This window comes from Pyrus communis, chromosome 15, assembly GCF_963583255.1.
Source record: "Pyrus communis chromosome 15, drPyrComm1.1, whole genome shotgun sequence".
Taxonomy (NCBI): domain Eukaryota; kingdom Viridiplantae; phylum Streptophyta; class Magnoliopsida; order Rosales; family Rosaceae; genus Pyrus; species Pyrus communis.
In genome coordinates this window covers 15,158,428-15,169,733 of record NC_084817.1, presented here as the reverse complement: position 1 = coordinate 15,169,733, position 11,306 = coordinate 15,158,428, and the positions used below count along the sequence as shown (strand labels likewise).

Genomic DNA, 11,306 nt, shown 5'->3' with positions numbered 1-11,306 from the left:
AGGGTAGTGGCAGGTTTTGGTTGGAAAGTTTGGAATTGATTGTTGTTCTTCCATGAAAGGTTGGGATGATCTCTCCAACTCGGGTTATATGTATTGGAATACATATCATTCCTTGGTCTTTGATTGTAAGAATTCATGAGGTTCACTTGCTCTTGAACATACTCGGGGTAAGCCTCCCTAGATGGACATTGGTGAGTAGGATGGCTTGGTATGTTGCAAATGGCACACACTTCATTTGCTTTTGGCACCATGTTGAGCACGGATTCAAGCTTCCTTTCTAGGTTAGCTACCTGCAACAAAAGCTCATGATTAGAACTTGTTTCATAGACTCCAACTTTCTTACCCCTTAAATCTTTGTGTTGAGCATTAGACCCCAACATCTCATAAATGTTATATGACTCTTGAGCATTCTTTTTCTTCAATGCTCCACCTGCTGCATTATCAACAGTTGATTGACAAGTTTGGGTTAGTCCATCATAGAAAATTTGCATTTGTAAGTGAAAAGGTAACCCATGGTGTGGACATTGTATCAAGAGGCCTTTAAAACGCTCCCAACACTCATTGAAAGGTTCTCCATCATCTTGTTTGAAGTTGAAGATTTGTCCCCTTAATGTGGCTATCTTTTGAGTGGAAAAGAACTTCTCCAAGAACTTCTTAGCCACGGCATCCCATGTAGTGAGGGAACCTGGTGTTAGAGTCATCAACCAACTCTTGGCCTTATCTTTCAAGGTGTAAGGAAACACCCTCATCCTCAAATTTGCTTCACTTACTCCCTGCAAAGGTAAACCACTCACAACATTGTAAAACTCTTTAATATGAGCTAAAGGGTCTTCATTAGGTAAGCCATAAAATGAAGGAAACATATGGAAATGTGAAGATTTGAGATCATAGTTTCTAGCTTCTGTGGGCAGCAAGATGCATGAAGGTGAATTTGGTATGATTGGTTGAGCAAAGTCCTCCAAAGCTCGAAGTTCATCTTCGTTGCCCGCCATCTCTTCTTCTCTTTCCCAATTAAATTGCTCAGATTCTTTACTTGTTGAACTAGGTGAATTCCCTTCCTCTTCCTCACGGCTAAAGGATGAACTTGATGGCACAAAGTTGTCCAAAGTGTGGCCCTTCAACCGTTCAATTCTTTGGCCTAACTCAACAAGTCTATTTGACATATACTACCTGAAATAAAATAACACAAGTGTGAATGAAAATCTACTAGCAAACAACAATGAAATGAACAAAAATAAACTTAAAACGTTTGAAAGGACTCAAAACAAGCTAAAAACTCTCAAAACTGCCTAAAAACACAAACTGGGCAGTTTTGACACTAAACTCAACTTTGGACGAAAATTAGGTTTGGGCTTGACTCAAAATGCTTCAAAACACAAGATAAGACAGATTCTAAGCTTAAGACTTAACAAAATATGGGGGGGGGGGGGAATTTGTATTTGGACGAAATTTAATTAAATGGACATATTGTAAAGAAAACAGATTGTAAAGCAAATTGATGTAAACCAATGGATAATGGAATGGCTAAGGGATTCCTCTCTATTCACGAAATATATGCAACTTAAACCAACTTCCAGTTATCAATTCGACAAGTTATGAACCTTGACACTAATCAAAATAGCAAACAAGCAAACAAGCAATTACAAGGGACTGAAATCAGTCCCCGGCAACGGCGCCATTTTTGTTGATGTATTATTCCTTCCTAATGCTAGAATATGTTTAGTATAATGGCACAAGCAAGGGTGTCGAATCCACAGGGACTAATTGGACCTATGTAATTACTTGTTTTGCAAGAATTCTAAGAAATGAATCGAACTAACCAAAACTCGGCAGATTAAGAATTGAATCAACTAGTCTAAATAGGCAGATTTGTTGTTGTAATTTGAAAGTATAAGAAAGTGAAGTAAACACAAATAAATGACTCAACAACTAATAAAATGAGATAGTACCAATGGAGATGAAGCTAGGGATTCGGTTTCACCATTGCTAAACCAAGTCCATGTTTGTTAAGTTAGTTTATACTCATTCATGTACCTATTTCTTGAGTTTGTTTCACTTGGATATGATCAACCATATGATGTGTGGATTTGATCAAATGTCTCTAATCATGAACCTAGTTGTGATGTGCAACTTTGGTTCATAATCAAGAGTATGTAATGCACAAGAAACTTTCATAAAACCAAAGGGAATAACTCGGCAGGATGTTTGCTAAACATTCCCTTCATTCATTCACATATCTACCAAGATTATGCATGATGTGTGCTTTAATCTTGGCTACACAACTTAGTGATTAATTCAAATGATGATCAAACATTAAAATCAACACACTAAATCACCATTAAATCAGAGAATGAAACAAGAAATAAATGGACAAACTGAGCATTCTAACTTAATTACATGGCAAACTTTGCAAGGTTACATCGAATCCCTAGAGAAGGATTAGTTCCAATTCATGTTTACAAAAGATTTAACATAGAAATATAAAACATGAATGAACATAGAATTAATAAGAAGAAACCCTTGAAGCAAAACTGATGTTGAATTCCTTGAAGAGTGCCTTCGGTGTTGGTGTTCCAAAAGTGGTGCGGATGAAGGTATATTGGTTATGGTTGAATGGTTTCTGCCCTTGGAACAGAAATGGAGAGAAAATGAAGTGAAATGGGAGAGGTTTTTGCCTTGTTTAAAATCACCCAATATGGCCGAATTGCATCTCTTAACACTTCACATCATTTCTGGAATGTTTTTACTTCATTTGCTTTCCCTTTGATCCAAATTCACACTTGGCTGCACACTAACACCAAATAATGTAAAATGCAACTAGTTCAATCTAAAACAATCACAAAGACGCCAAATAAGGAGGATATAAATGCATGCAAAGTGTGACTTATCAGAAGGTGCGGGACACATGTAGGGATGAGATAAGGTTTCTAGAATAGAAGGTTTAGGGCAGATTCCTAAACCTAAAGGGCCTAGGACATGTGATATAAGAGTAGGAAAAGGTTTTCAATTCCTAAACCTACTAGGAGGGGTGTCTTGCGGCATTGGTATGGATAAGTGTTCTAGAAACTGATTTAGGTGTTTAGATGTGTAATTGATTCCCCCTAATTAGCTAGGTTTAAGTCCCCACATGATTTGGATAGGCTAAAATAGGATAATGTTAGAGATAGGATAGGATAAGGTTTCTAGGATAGGATAAGATAAGGTTGGATAAGGTTCCTTGTTTCTTGCTTCTTCCTTATCTTCATTGTATTAGGACTTCTTCCACCAGATTTGTAGCCTTTCCTAACTCTTCTAGTCTTCAATTTCGTCCATCCTCTTTGCTCCATGGTTAAGCTATCCAATCCATGCCCAAAAATGCTCCAAATAGCCTCAAAATGCACTTTATTGCTCCCTTTGCCATTAGAACCTAAAAACACACGAAAATACTTTAAAAGACTAAAACAACTATGAATTAATAACATAAATGCATGAAAACAAGCTAAGTAAGTCGCCTAAATATGCTCCTATCACTAGACGCATCCTTCTTGATAGGTGTTGAACGTTCCTGCCTTATATTTTTAATTGTACCAATGGCAAAACAAGAACGAACATCATTAGGATTCTCAATGGATTCAGAAACTTTAAAGTTAATCGTATCACCACTAAACTAAATAGTTAAGGCTCCCTTGGCCACGTCAATCTTGGTGTGGGCTGTTTTCATGAAAGGTCGTCCAAGTAAGAGTGGCGATGGTGGAGAGTGGGTTGAATCCTCCATGTCAAGCACATAGAAATCTGCAGGAAAAATCAAGTGGTTTACCTGCACCAAAACATCTTCCAAAACTCCTCTTGGGTATGCATTAGATCGATCGGCTAATTGAATAATAACACCATCATTTTTAAGCTCTCCTAGATTCAGAGATGCATAAACAGAGTATGCCATGACATTAATTGATGCACCTAAATCTAGCATAGCATGCTCGAACCTTGTATTACCAAGTACACAAGGGATAGTGAAACTACCTGGATCTTTGCATTTAGGTGGCAGCTTTCTTTGCAACATTGCAGAGACATTCTCACGTCAATCTTGGAATAGGAATTTCGGCTAGGATTTAAGGATTCTAGAAGGGAAGGTGTGGCACACATGTAGGGATGAGATAAGGTTTCTAGAATAGAAGGTTTAGGGCAGATTCCTAAACCTAAAGGGCCTAGGACATGTGATATAAGAGTAGGAAAAGGTTTTCAATTCCTAAACCTACTAGGTGGGGTGTCTTGCGGCATTGGTATGGATAAGTGTTCTAGAACTGAATTAGGTGTTTAAATGTGTAATTGATTCCCCCTAATTAGCTAGGTTTAAGCGCCCACCTGATTTGGATAGGATAGAATAGGATAATGTTAGAGATAGGATAGGATAAGGTTTCTAGGATAGGATAAGATAAGGTTGGATAAGGTTCCTTGTTTCTTGCTTCTTCCTTATCTTCATTGTATTAGGACTTCTTCCACCAGATTTGTAGCCTTTCCTAACTCTTCTAGTCTTCAATTTCGTCCATCCTCTTTGCTCCATGGTTAAGCTATCCAATCCATGCCCAAAAATGCTCCAAATAGCCTCAAAATGCACTTTATTGCTCCCTTTGCCATTAGAACCTAAAAACACACGAAAATACTTTAAAAGACTAAAACAACTATGAATTAATAACATAAATGCATGAAAACAAGCTAAGTAAGTTGCCTAAATATGCTCCTATCAAATTCCCCCACACTTAGCTTTTGCTAGTCCTCGAGCAAAACAAAATAAACAAAACAAACAAAACATATTCTAGACCTTCCAATATGTACCTCAGGGATATCCAATGAACATGACACATTATTGAACATCATTCCCACGGTTTTTAGCTTTCTTTGTACTTCAACAAACACTTAATCATAGTTACCACTTATTAGTTCACATAGAATCGATTAAAACAATGTTTTGAATGTAGTAACATGCCTTAGAGAATTCCCTCAATTCCTCACTAGAATGCACTCTATTTTCACACAGATTTTCTAACTTCACGCCCTACACTAGTTATATGTGAGAAGATTGATGTAAATATGAAGACTAACACTCACATATGTTATATCAAAGAAAGCATTTTTTGGATTTACGACAATGACATGAATATGATCTCATGAATGGAATGCTACTACTTAGAACGAGAACCAGTGATTCCATATGCTCATACCAAATTCAAACTCCACATATTGAACACATAACATCAAGATAGACGTTGAGGGTTGTAAGGAGGCTAAGGTATTGGCTAACAAAGAAAGGTAAGGATAAACAAAAGTTCTTAAAGCAATAGTAAGCAAAGTAATGAATTTGACACTTAAACTCTCTTCAAATGGCCGAAATCAATTTGTACACACAAGGGAAGATTCATGCAACATTTAGGGTCAAATTCACTCTTTTGGACCCTTCCTTCAACAACCAACACTTGTGAGTTCATTCTCACTTATTTTTCAACTCTTTTTCTTTCTTTTCAACACTTTTCTATTTTCTTTTGATTTTTCCACGAATTTCTCTTCTTTTCTTCTTTTTTTTTTCTTTTTTCTCTTTTTCGTGCCCTATCATCTTCCCCCACACTCGTTTTCTGCCATATATTGACCAAAGGAATTCACCCTAGGTCGTGCTTTACTATCCTTTAAGAACAAAGGTATGGAAAGTCCTAATCTAGGCTAGGTGAGGATAATGTGGCTAACAACGAAAATAGGCTTTGAAAAGGCTCAAGAGGGTTAATCCTACAATACATATGAAAAGGGATAGGCTTTTTGGCTCTGGCTTTACTAACAACTTCATCTTATTGTATGTTGTGCAAACAATACCATGCTTTGAATGAAATGGGCATGAGTTCTAGTATTTGGAACTATAATGAAATGCATTCTAAATAGCAACCAAGCAAAGAATGATGAGATCATGCAACGACTTTAGAAAACAAGAAATCACAGATTATACTCTCCAAAGAACGTTATAGGCTCAAGTCTCTCAGGGTTGTAACGTTAGTTTGAGTTTCTTCCTTCAAGCATGTTACAAAAACTGATTTTTCCCTTTTGTTATTACATGTGAATTCATAAACTATAACCATAACCAAGCATAAACCAAAGCACAAACCAAAGCACAAATCACTTCTAGCCATGTTTACAACATTCTTTAATAGTCATGCAATTAAAAAACAAATCCTCATCACTGTGTTGGAAGGTGACCTAAGACACAAACAAAAACAACTTAAAAACAACTCTTTTTGGGTTTTTCAAAACTATTTTGTAATTTTTTTGTAAATTTTTCGGATTTTCTGATCAAAAGACATAAAAACACTCCAAAACACTCTAAAACACTTAAAAACAGTGTGAAACAACATTATAAGTGATAGGTGATAAAATCCCACGAAAATCATGTAAAATCATGCAAAAGCAATTTGTTTACCCCCCCCACACTTAAATCAAACATTGTCCTCAATGTTTCACACAAAGACTCACATCCAAACAAACAATATAAACTAACTAACATAACAAAAGTAAAAATAATAAAGAGATAGAGATTGAGGAACGCAAATCTGATTTTGTAGCTTGAATTGGTGAATTGCCCACTTCCTCTCTCGTTGAATGCATGGGTTGTTGATAGGAGCATATTTAGGCGACTTACTTAGCTTGTTTTCGTGCATTTATATTGTTAATTCATAGTTGTTTTAGTAGTTTAAGCCATTTTCGTGTGTTTTTAGGTTCATATGGCTAAGGAAGCAAAAAGATGCATTTTGGAGCATTTTGGAGCAAAATTGGACTTGGAATGGATAGCTTATGTTTGGAGCAAAAGGAATGGACGAAATTGAAGGATTCCTAATCCATTGCAGCCACATGCACATTCAATCATTCACACCAAAACCTTGCACATGCTTTCCCATTTCATTATTCATTCACTTTGCAGCCACCATTCACTATTTAATCCACATGCATTCATCATCATTCACCCTAGCTTTAATTCACATGCAAACACATTCATTTTCAGCACCAAACACCATCATTGACATGCACACCCATTTTCTCCCAAAACATTGCACATGCATTCATAATCATTCACACCTTGCAGCCACTCCACATCCCTCACCAAGAAATCATTCAACACATGCATCCATAATCATTTCTCCACACCAAAACCGTGCACATGCATTCCCCTTGTGCAAGTCCATCATTCCACACCTCCATGGCAGCCACCAACCAACCTAGCTGTCATGTTTCCCCTTTAATCATTCAAACATTCACCCACATGCACTTCCCACTTCATCATTTCAGCCACCAAACATCCACATGCATTCATCCTAGCTGTTTTGCACATGCATTCACTTAACCTAGCTGTCATGTTCCCTCTCCCATCCAAACCTAGCTGTCATGTTCCCTCTCCCATCCATTCATCTCCCTATAAAAACCATACACACTTCACACAACATTCATTCATTCTCATACACTCTTCCATATTCCAGAAATTCGTCAAAACCTCTCCACACCCTTGCAGCAGCCACCAAAACACTTTTCTCCTCCATTGCAGCCACTCCAACCACTCCCCAAACCATTCACACCATCAAACTATCCTTAGACCTTGTGCTACAACGAAGAGGAAGATAAGAGGGCCTAAACGTTCATACAATTCAAGTTTGAGTTGTTGGAATGTTTAGGTGTTTCTTTGATTTCAATGTTTAATTTCAATACTCTTTGTTTTGTACGAATGAGGAATGGAAGAGAAGAGGGCCTAAACGTTCATACAACTCAAGTTTGAGTTGTTGGAATGTTTAGGTGTTTCTTTGATTCCAATGTTTAAATTCAACTAAACCCCCCTTGGCTAGGGGGGAATTCGAAATATATGTTTATGCTTGCATTTTGATTTGATTACTTCTAATTGCGTTTCATAAGTTGTGGATTCAATTCGTTTAACTGTTTGATTGATAACTTATTTATGTATGTTTATTGAGAGTGCACACTTAATTTTCATGCATGAATATGACGCTAGAATATAAGTGAGTTTCACCTAATAGTTACGAACTTATATTCACAAGTAGTGGAGGTTGCTTATAAACAATCGCGTTAAACGAATTCTTGGCATAAGTTTCATGCGTATTCCATAGTAACGAATCAAGAAATGCATGTGAGATGTTTGGAAAGGAAATGGGAACCCACGGCAATGAAGTTGTTTTGTGTTGTGAATTATGATGAATGCATGTGAGTTAAAGAGGGAGAATGTGGTGAAATGATGAAGTAGGAAGGTGGAAATGCATGTGAGATGTTTGGAAAGGAATAAAGAATGAATGGTGGAAATGTGAGTGAATGATGTGCATGTGTGAGAATGCATGTGGAATTAAGAGGAGTATGGAAGTGAAATAAATGAATGATATGTTAAGTGATAAGTGAATGATATGTGGTGAGTGATAAGTGAATGGTTTGATAAGTGATAAATGAACTAGTTTAAAGGGCTAGGGTTTAAGTACATAGAATGGGCCTAAAATAGGTTGGTTTGTATGGCATAATGATGCGGGAATTATACGCACACAAATTAAACCCTCTTTTTGACAATTGTAGTATAAGTATAAGTAGGGATCGTTCTGGACCGGGGATTAGGAGGGATTGCAAATCTCTTGGAAACTGACTCAAAAACGTAAAATAAAGTTTAAAACACTAAACTAGACTCAAAGAATGTAAAACTAAACTTTAAAACATTAAAACAAATCAAAAGCTCAAAATGCTTTAAAAAACACAAACTAAATTGAATTCTAACTAAAATGAACATTAAAGCAAAAGGGGGATTGAGGTTTTTACGAAAATTGAAATAACGAAACAAGTTAATAAACAGACAGAATGTAAATATGAAATTTATGGATGAATGCTAGCTAAGGGGTTCATCTCCATACATGTTACACTTGCATACAAGATTGATTCTCAGTTGGTCTTTCGATAAATTATGAAACTCAATGCTCCAAGTTAATTAGGTTCGCTTAAATTAACTTTCAGATTTCCCTAGATTCGTTGGATTGAATGGAATACGCATTACAACCAAATTATTCTTAATCAAAGTCCCTAACTATGGAATACGCATGATAGAGACATTCAACAAAGATCATTAAGTTCAACGGAAATCATAAACATCGACGAGGCATTCGTTACTATGGAATACGCATGAAACTTATGCCAAGAATTCGTTTAACGCGATTATGAGCAACCTCCACTACTTGTGAATATAAGTTCGTAACGTTTAGGTGAAACTCACTTATATTCTAGCGTCATATTCATGCATGAAAATTAAGCTTGCAATCTCAATGAACATACATAAATAAGTTATCAATCAAACAGTTAAACGAATTGAATCCACAACTTATGAAATTCCAACGAAAGTTAATCAATTCATATTGCAAATATAAACATAGTTTCGAATCACCCCCTAGCTAAAGGGGGGTTTATTTCCTCATAACTTTGAAATTAAAGAAACACCTAAACATTCCAACAACTCAAACTTGAATTGTATGAACGTTTAGGCACTCTTCTCTTCCATTCCTCATACGTACAAAACAAAGAGAATTGAATTTAAACTTTGAAATCAAAGAAACACCTAAACATTCCAACAACTCAAACTTGAATTGTATGAACGTTTAGGCCCTCTTATCTTCCTCGTTATTGTAGCACAAGGTCTAAGGTGAGGTTTGGGGGATTATGGAAATGGTAGAGGAGTGGTTTGGAGGGTTGGGAAGTGGTGGAAATGGAAAGATGGTTTTGGATTCTAAGGGGACTCACGGCAAAGAGAAGGAATGGAAGTGTTTGTGGTGTGTTGTGTATGAAATGAGATGGAGTGGGGAGTGAATGTGGGTGAATGTGAAGGGAATGCATGTGTTGATGACTAGGTTAGTGGGTGGAAATCTGAAAATGGCATAAGGGAATGGGAGCTCACGGTTTTGAGTTGTTTGTTTGTGTGAAGTGTGTGTGAATGCATGTGAAGATGCTAATAAATAATGCATGTAGGGTTAGGAAATAAAATCATAACTTAAAGGGAGATGATTAAAGGGTGTTGAAAGGTTTGAAATGCATGTGTTGAATTGGTGGTTGAATGATGAAAGAATAAGTGAATGATTATGATAAGTGTATAAGTGAATGATTATGATAAGTGTATGATATGTTAAGTGATAAATGAATGATATGTTAAGTGATAAATGAATGATATGTGGTGAGTGATAAGTGAATGGAAGTGATAAGTGATAAGTGAATGGAAGTGATAAGTGAATGGTTTGATAAGTGAATGATATGATAAGTGAATGCTTATAATAAGTGAATGATATGATAAATGAATGCTTTAAGTGTTTAAAATAGGGAACAAAGCCCTTCCTTGCATGGCAAGGAAGGGAGACACAAGGAAACACACGACAATGTCCTAAGGTTGCAAGGAATGTTGTTTTTGTGTTCTAAAATGCGTAGGAGTCTTCAATGATGCTTAAACATGAGGTCTTTTAGGATTTAACTTTCCTACTTCAAGTCTTTAATTTCGTCCATCCTCTTGGCTCCAAGCATATGATATCCATTCCAATCTCTAATTTGCTCCAAAAGGCTCCAAAAAGCATCCTTTTGCATACCTTGCCCTTAGAACCTGAAAACACACAAAAGAAGCATAAAGGACTAAAATAACTAGAGAAACATAACGTAAATGCACGAGAACAAGCCATTTAAGTCGCATGAATATGCTCCTATCAAATACCCCCACACTTATCTTTTGCTAGTCCTCGAGCAAAACAGAAAGAAAAACAAAACAAAACCAAACGAAACAAAACAAGTAAAACACAACCTAAACCTTCCAACAACCGTCTTAGGGATTTCCAATGCACATGACACGTTAAAAATCATCATTCCCACAGATTTTAGTCATCTTCACACTTAAGTACATTCTTAATCATAGTCACCATATACTAGTTCACAATTAAGCATTTAAAACCATTTTTTGAATGTAGTAACATGCCTTAGAGAATTTGCTCAATTCCTTTCAAGATATGCACTCAATTTTTACTCAGATTTTCTAACTACACACCCTAATCTAGTCATATGTGAGAAGATTGATGTAAACATGAAAACGACACTCACATATATGTATCACAAAGAACGCAAATTCTGGAGTTAATAATCAAGTTTAGATATGATCTCATGAATGGAATGCTACTACTTAGACGCGAGAACCAGTGACACCATAAGCTCATACCAAGTTCAAACTCCACAAATTGAAATACACAACACTCAAGATAGAAGTCAAGGGTTGTAACGGGGCTTGGGGTATG

At 36.4% G+C, this 11,306-nt stretch overlaps 1 non-coding gene across 1 annotated transcript; it reads left to right on the top strand.

The window, feature by feature from the left end:
• The first annotated feature begins 507 nt into the window (after positions 1 to 507).
• Positions 508 to 618, top strand: LOC137718889 (small nucleolar RNA R71). Its single transcript, XR_011065970.1, has one exon. It is a non-coding gene; the product is annotated as a small nucleolar RNA R71 (small nucleolar RNA).
• Positions 619 to 11,306: the final 10,688 nt, after the last annotated feature.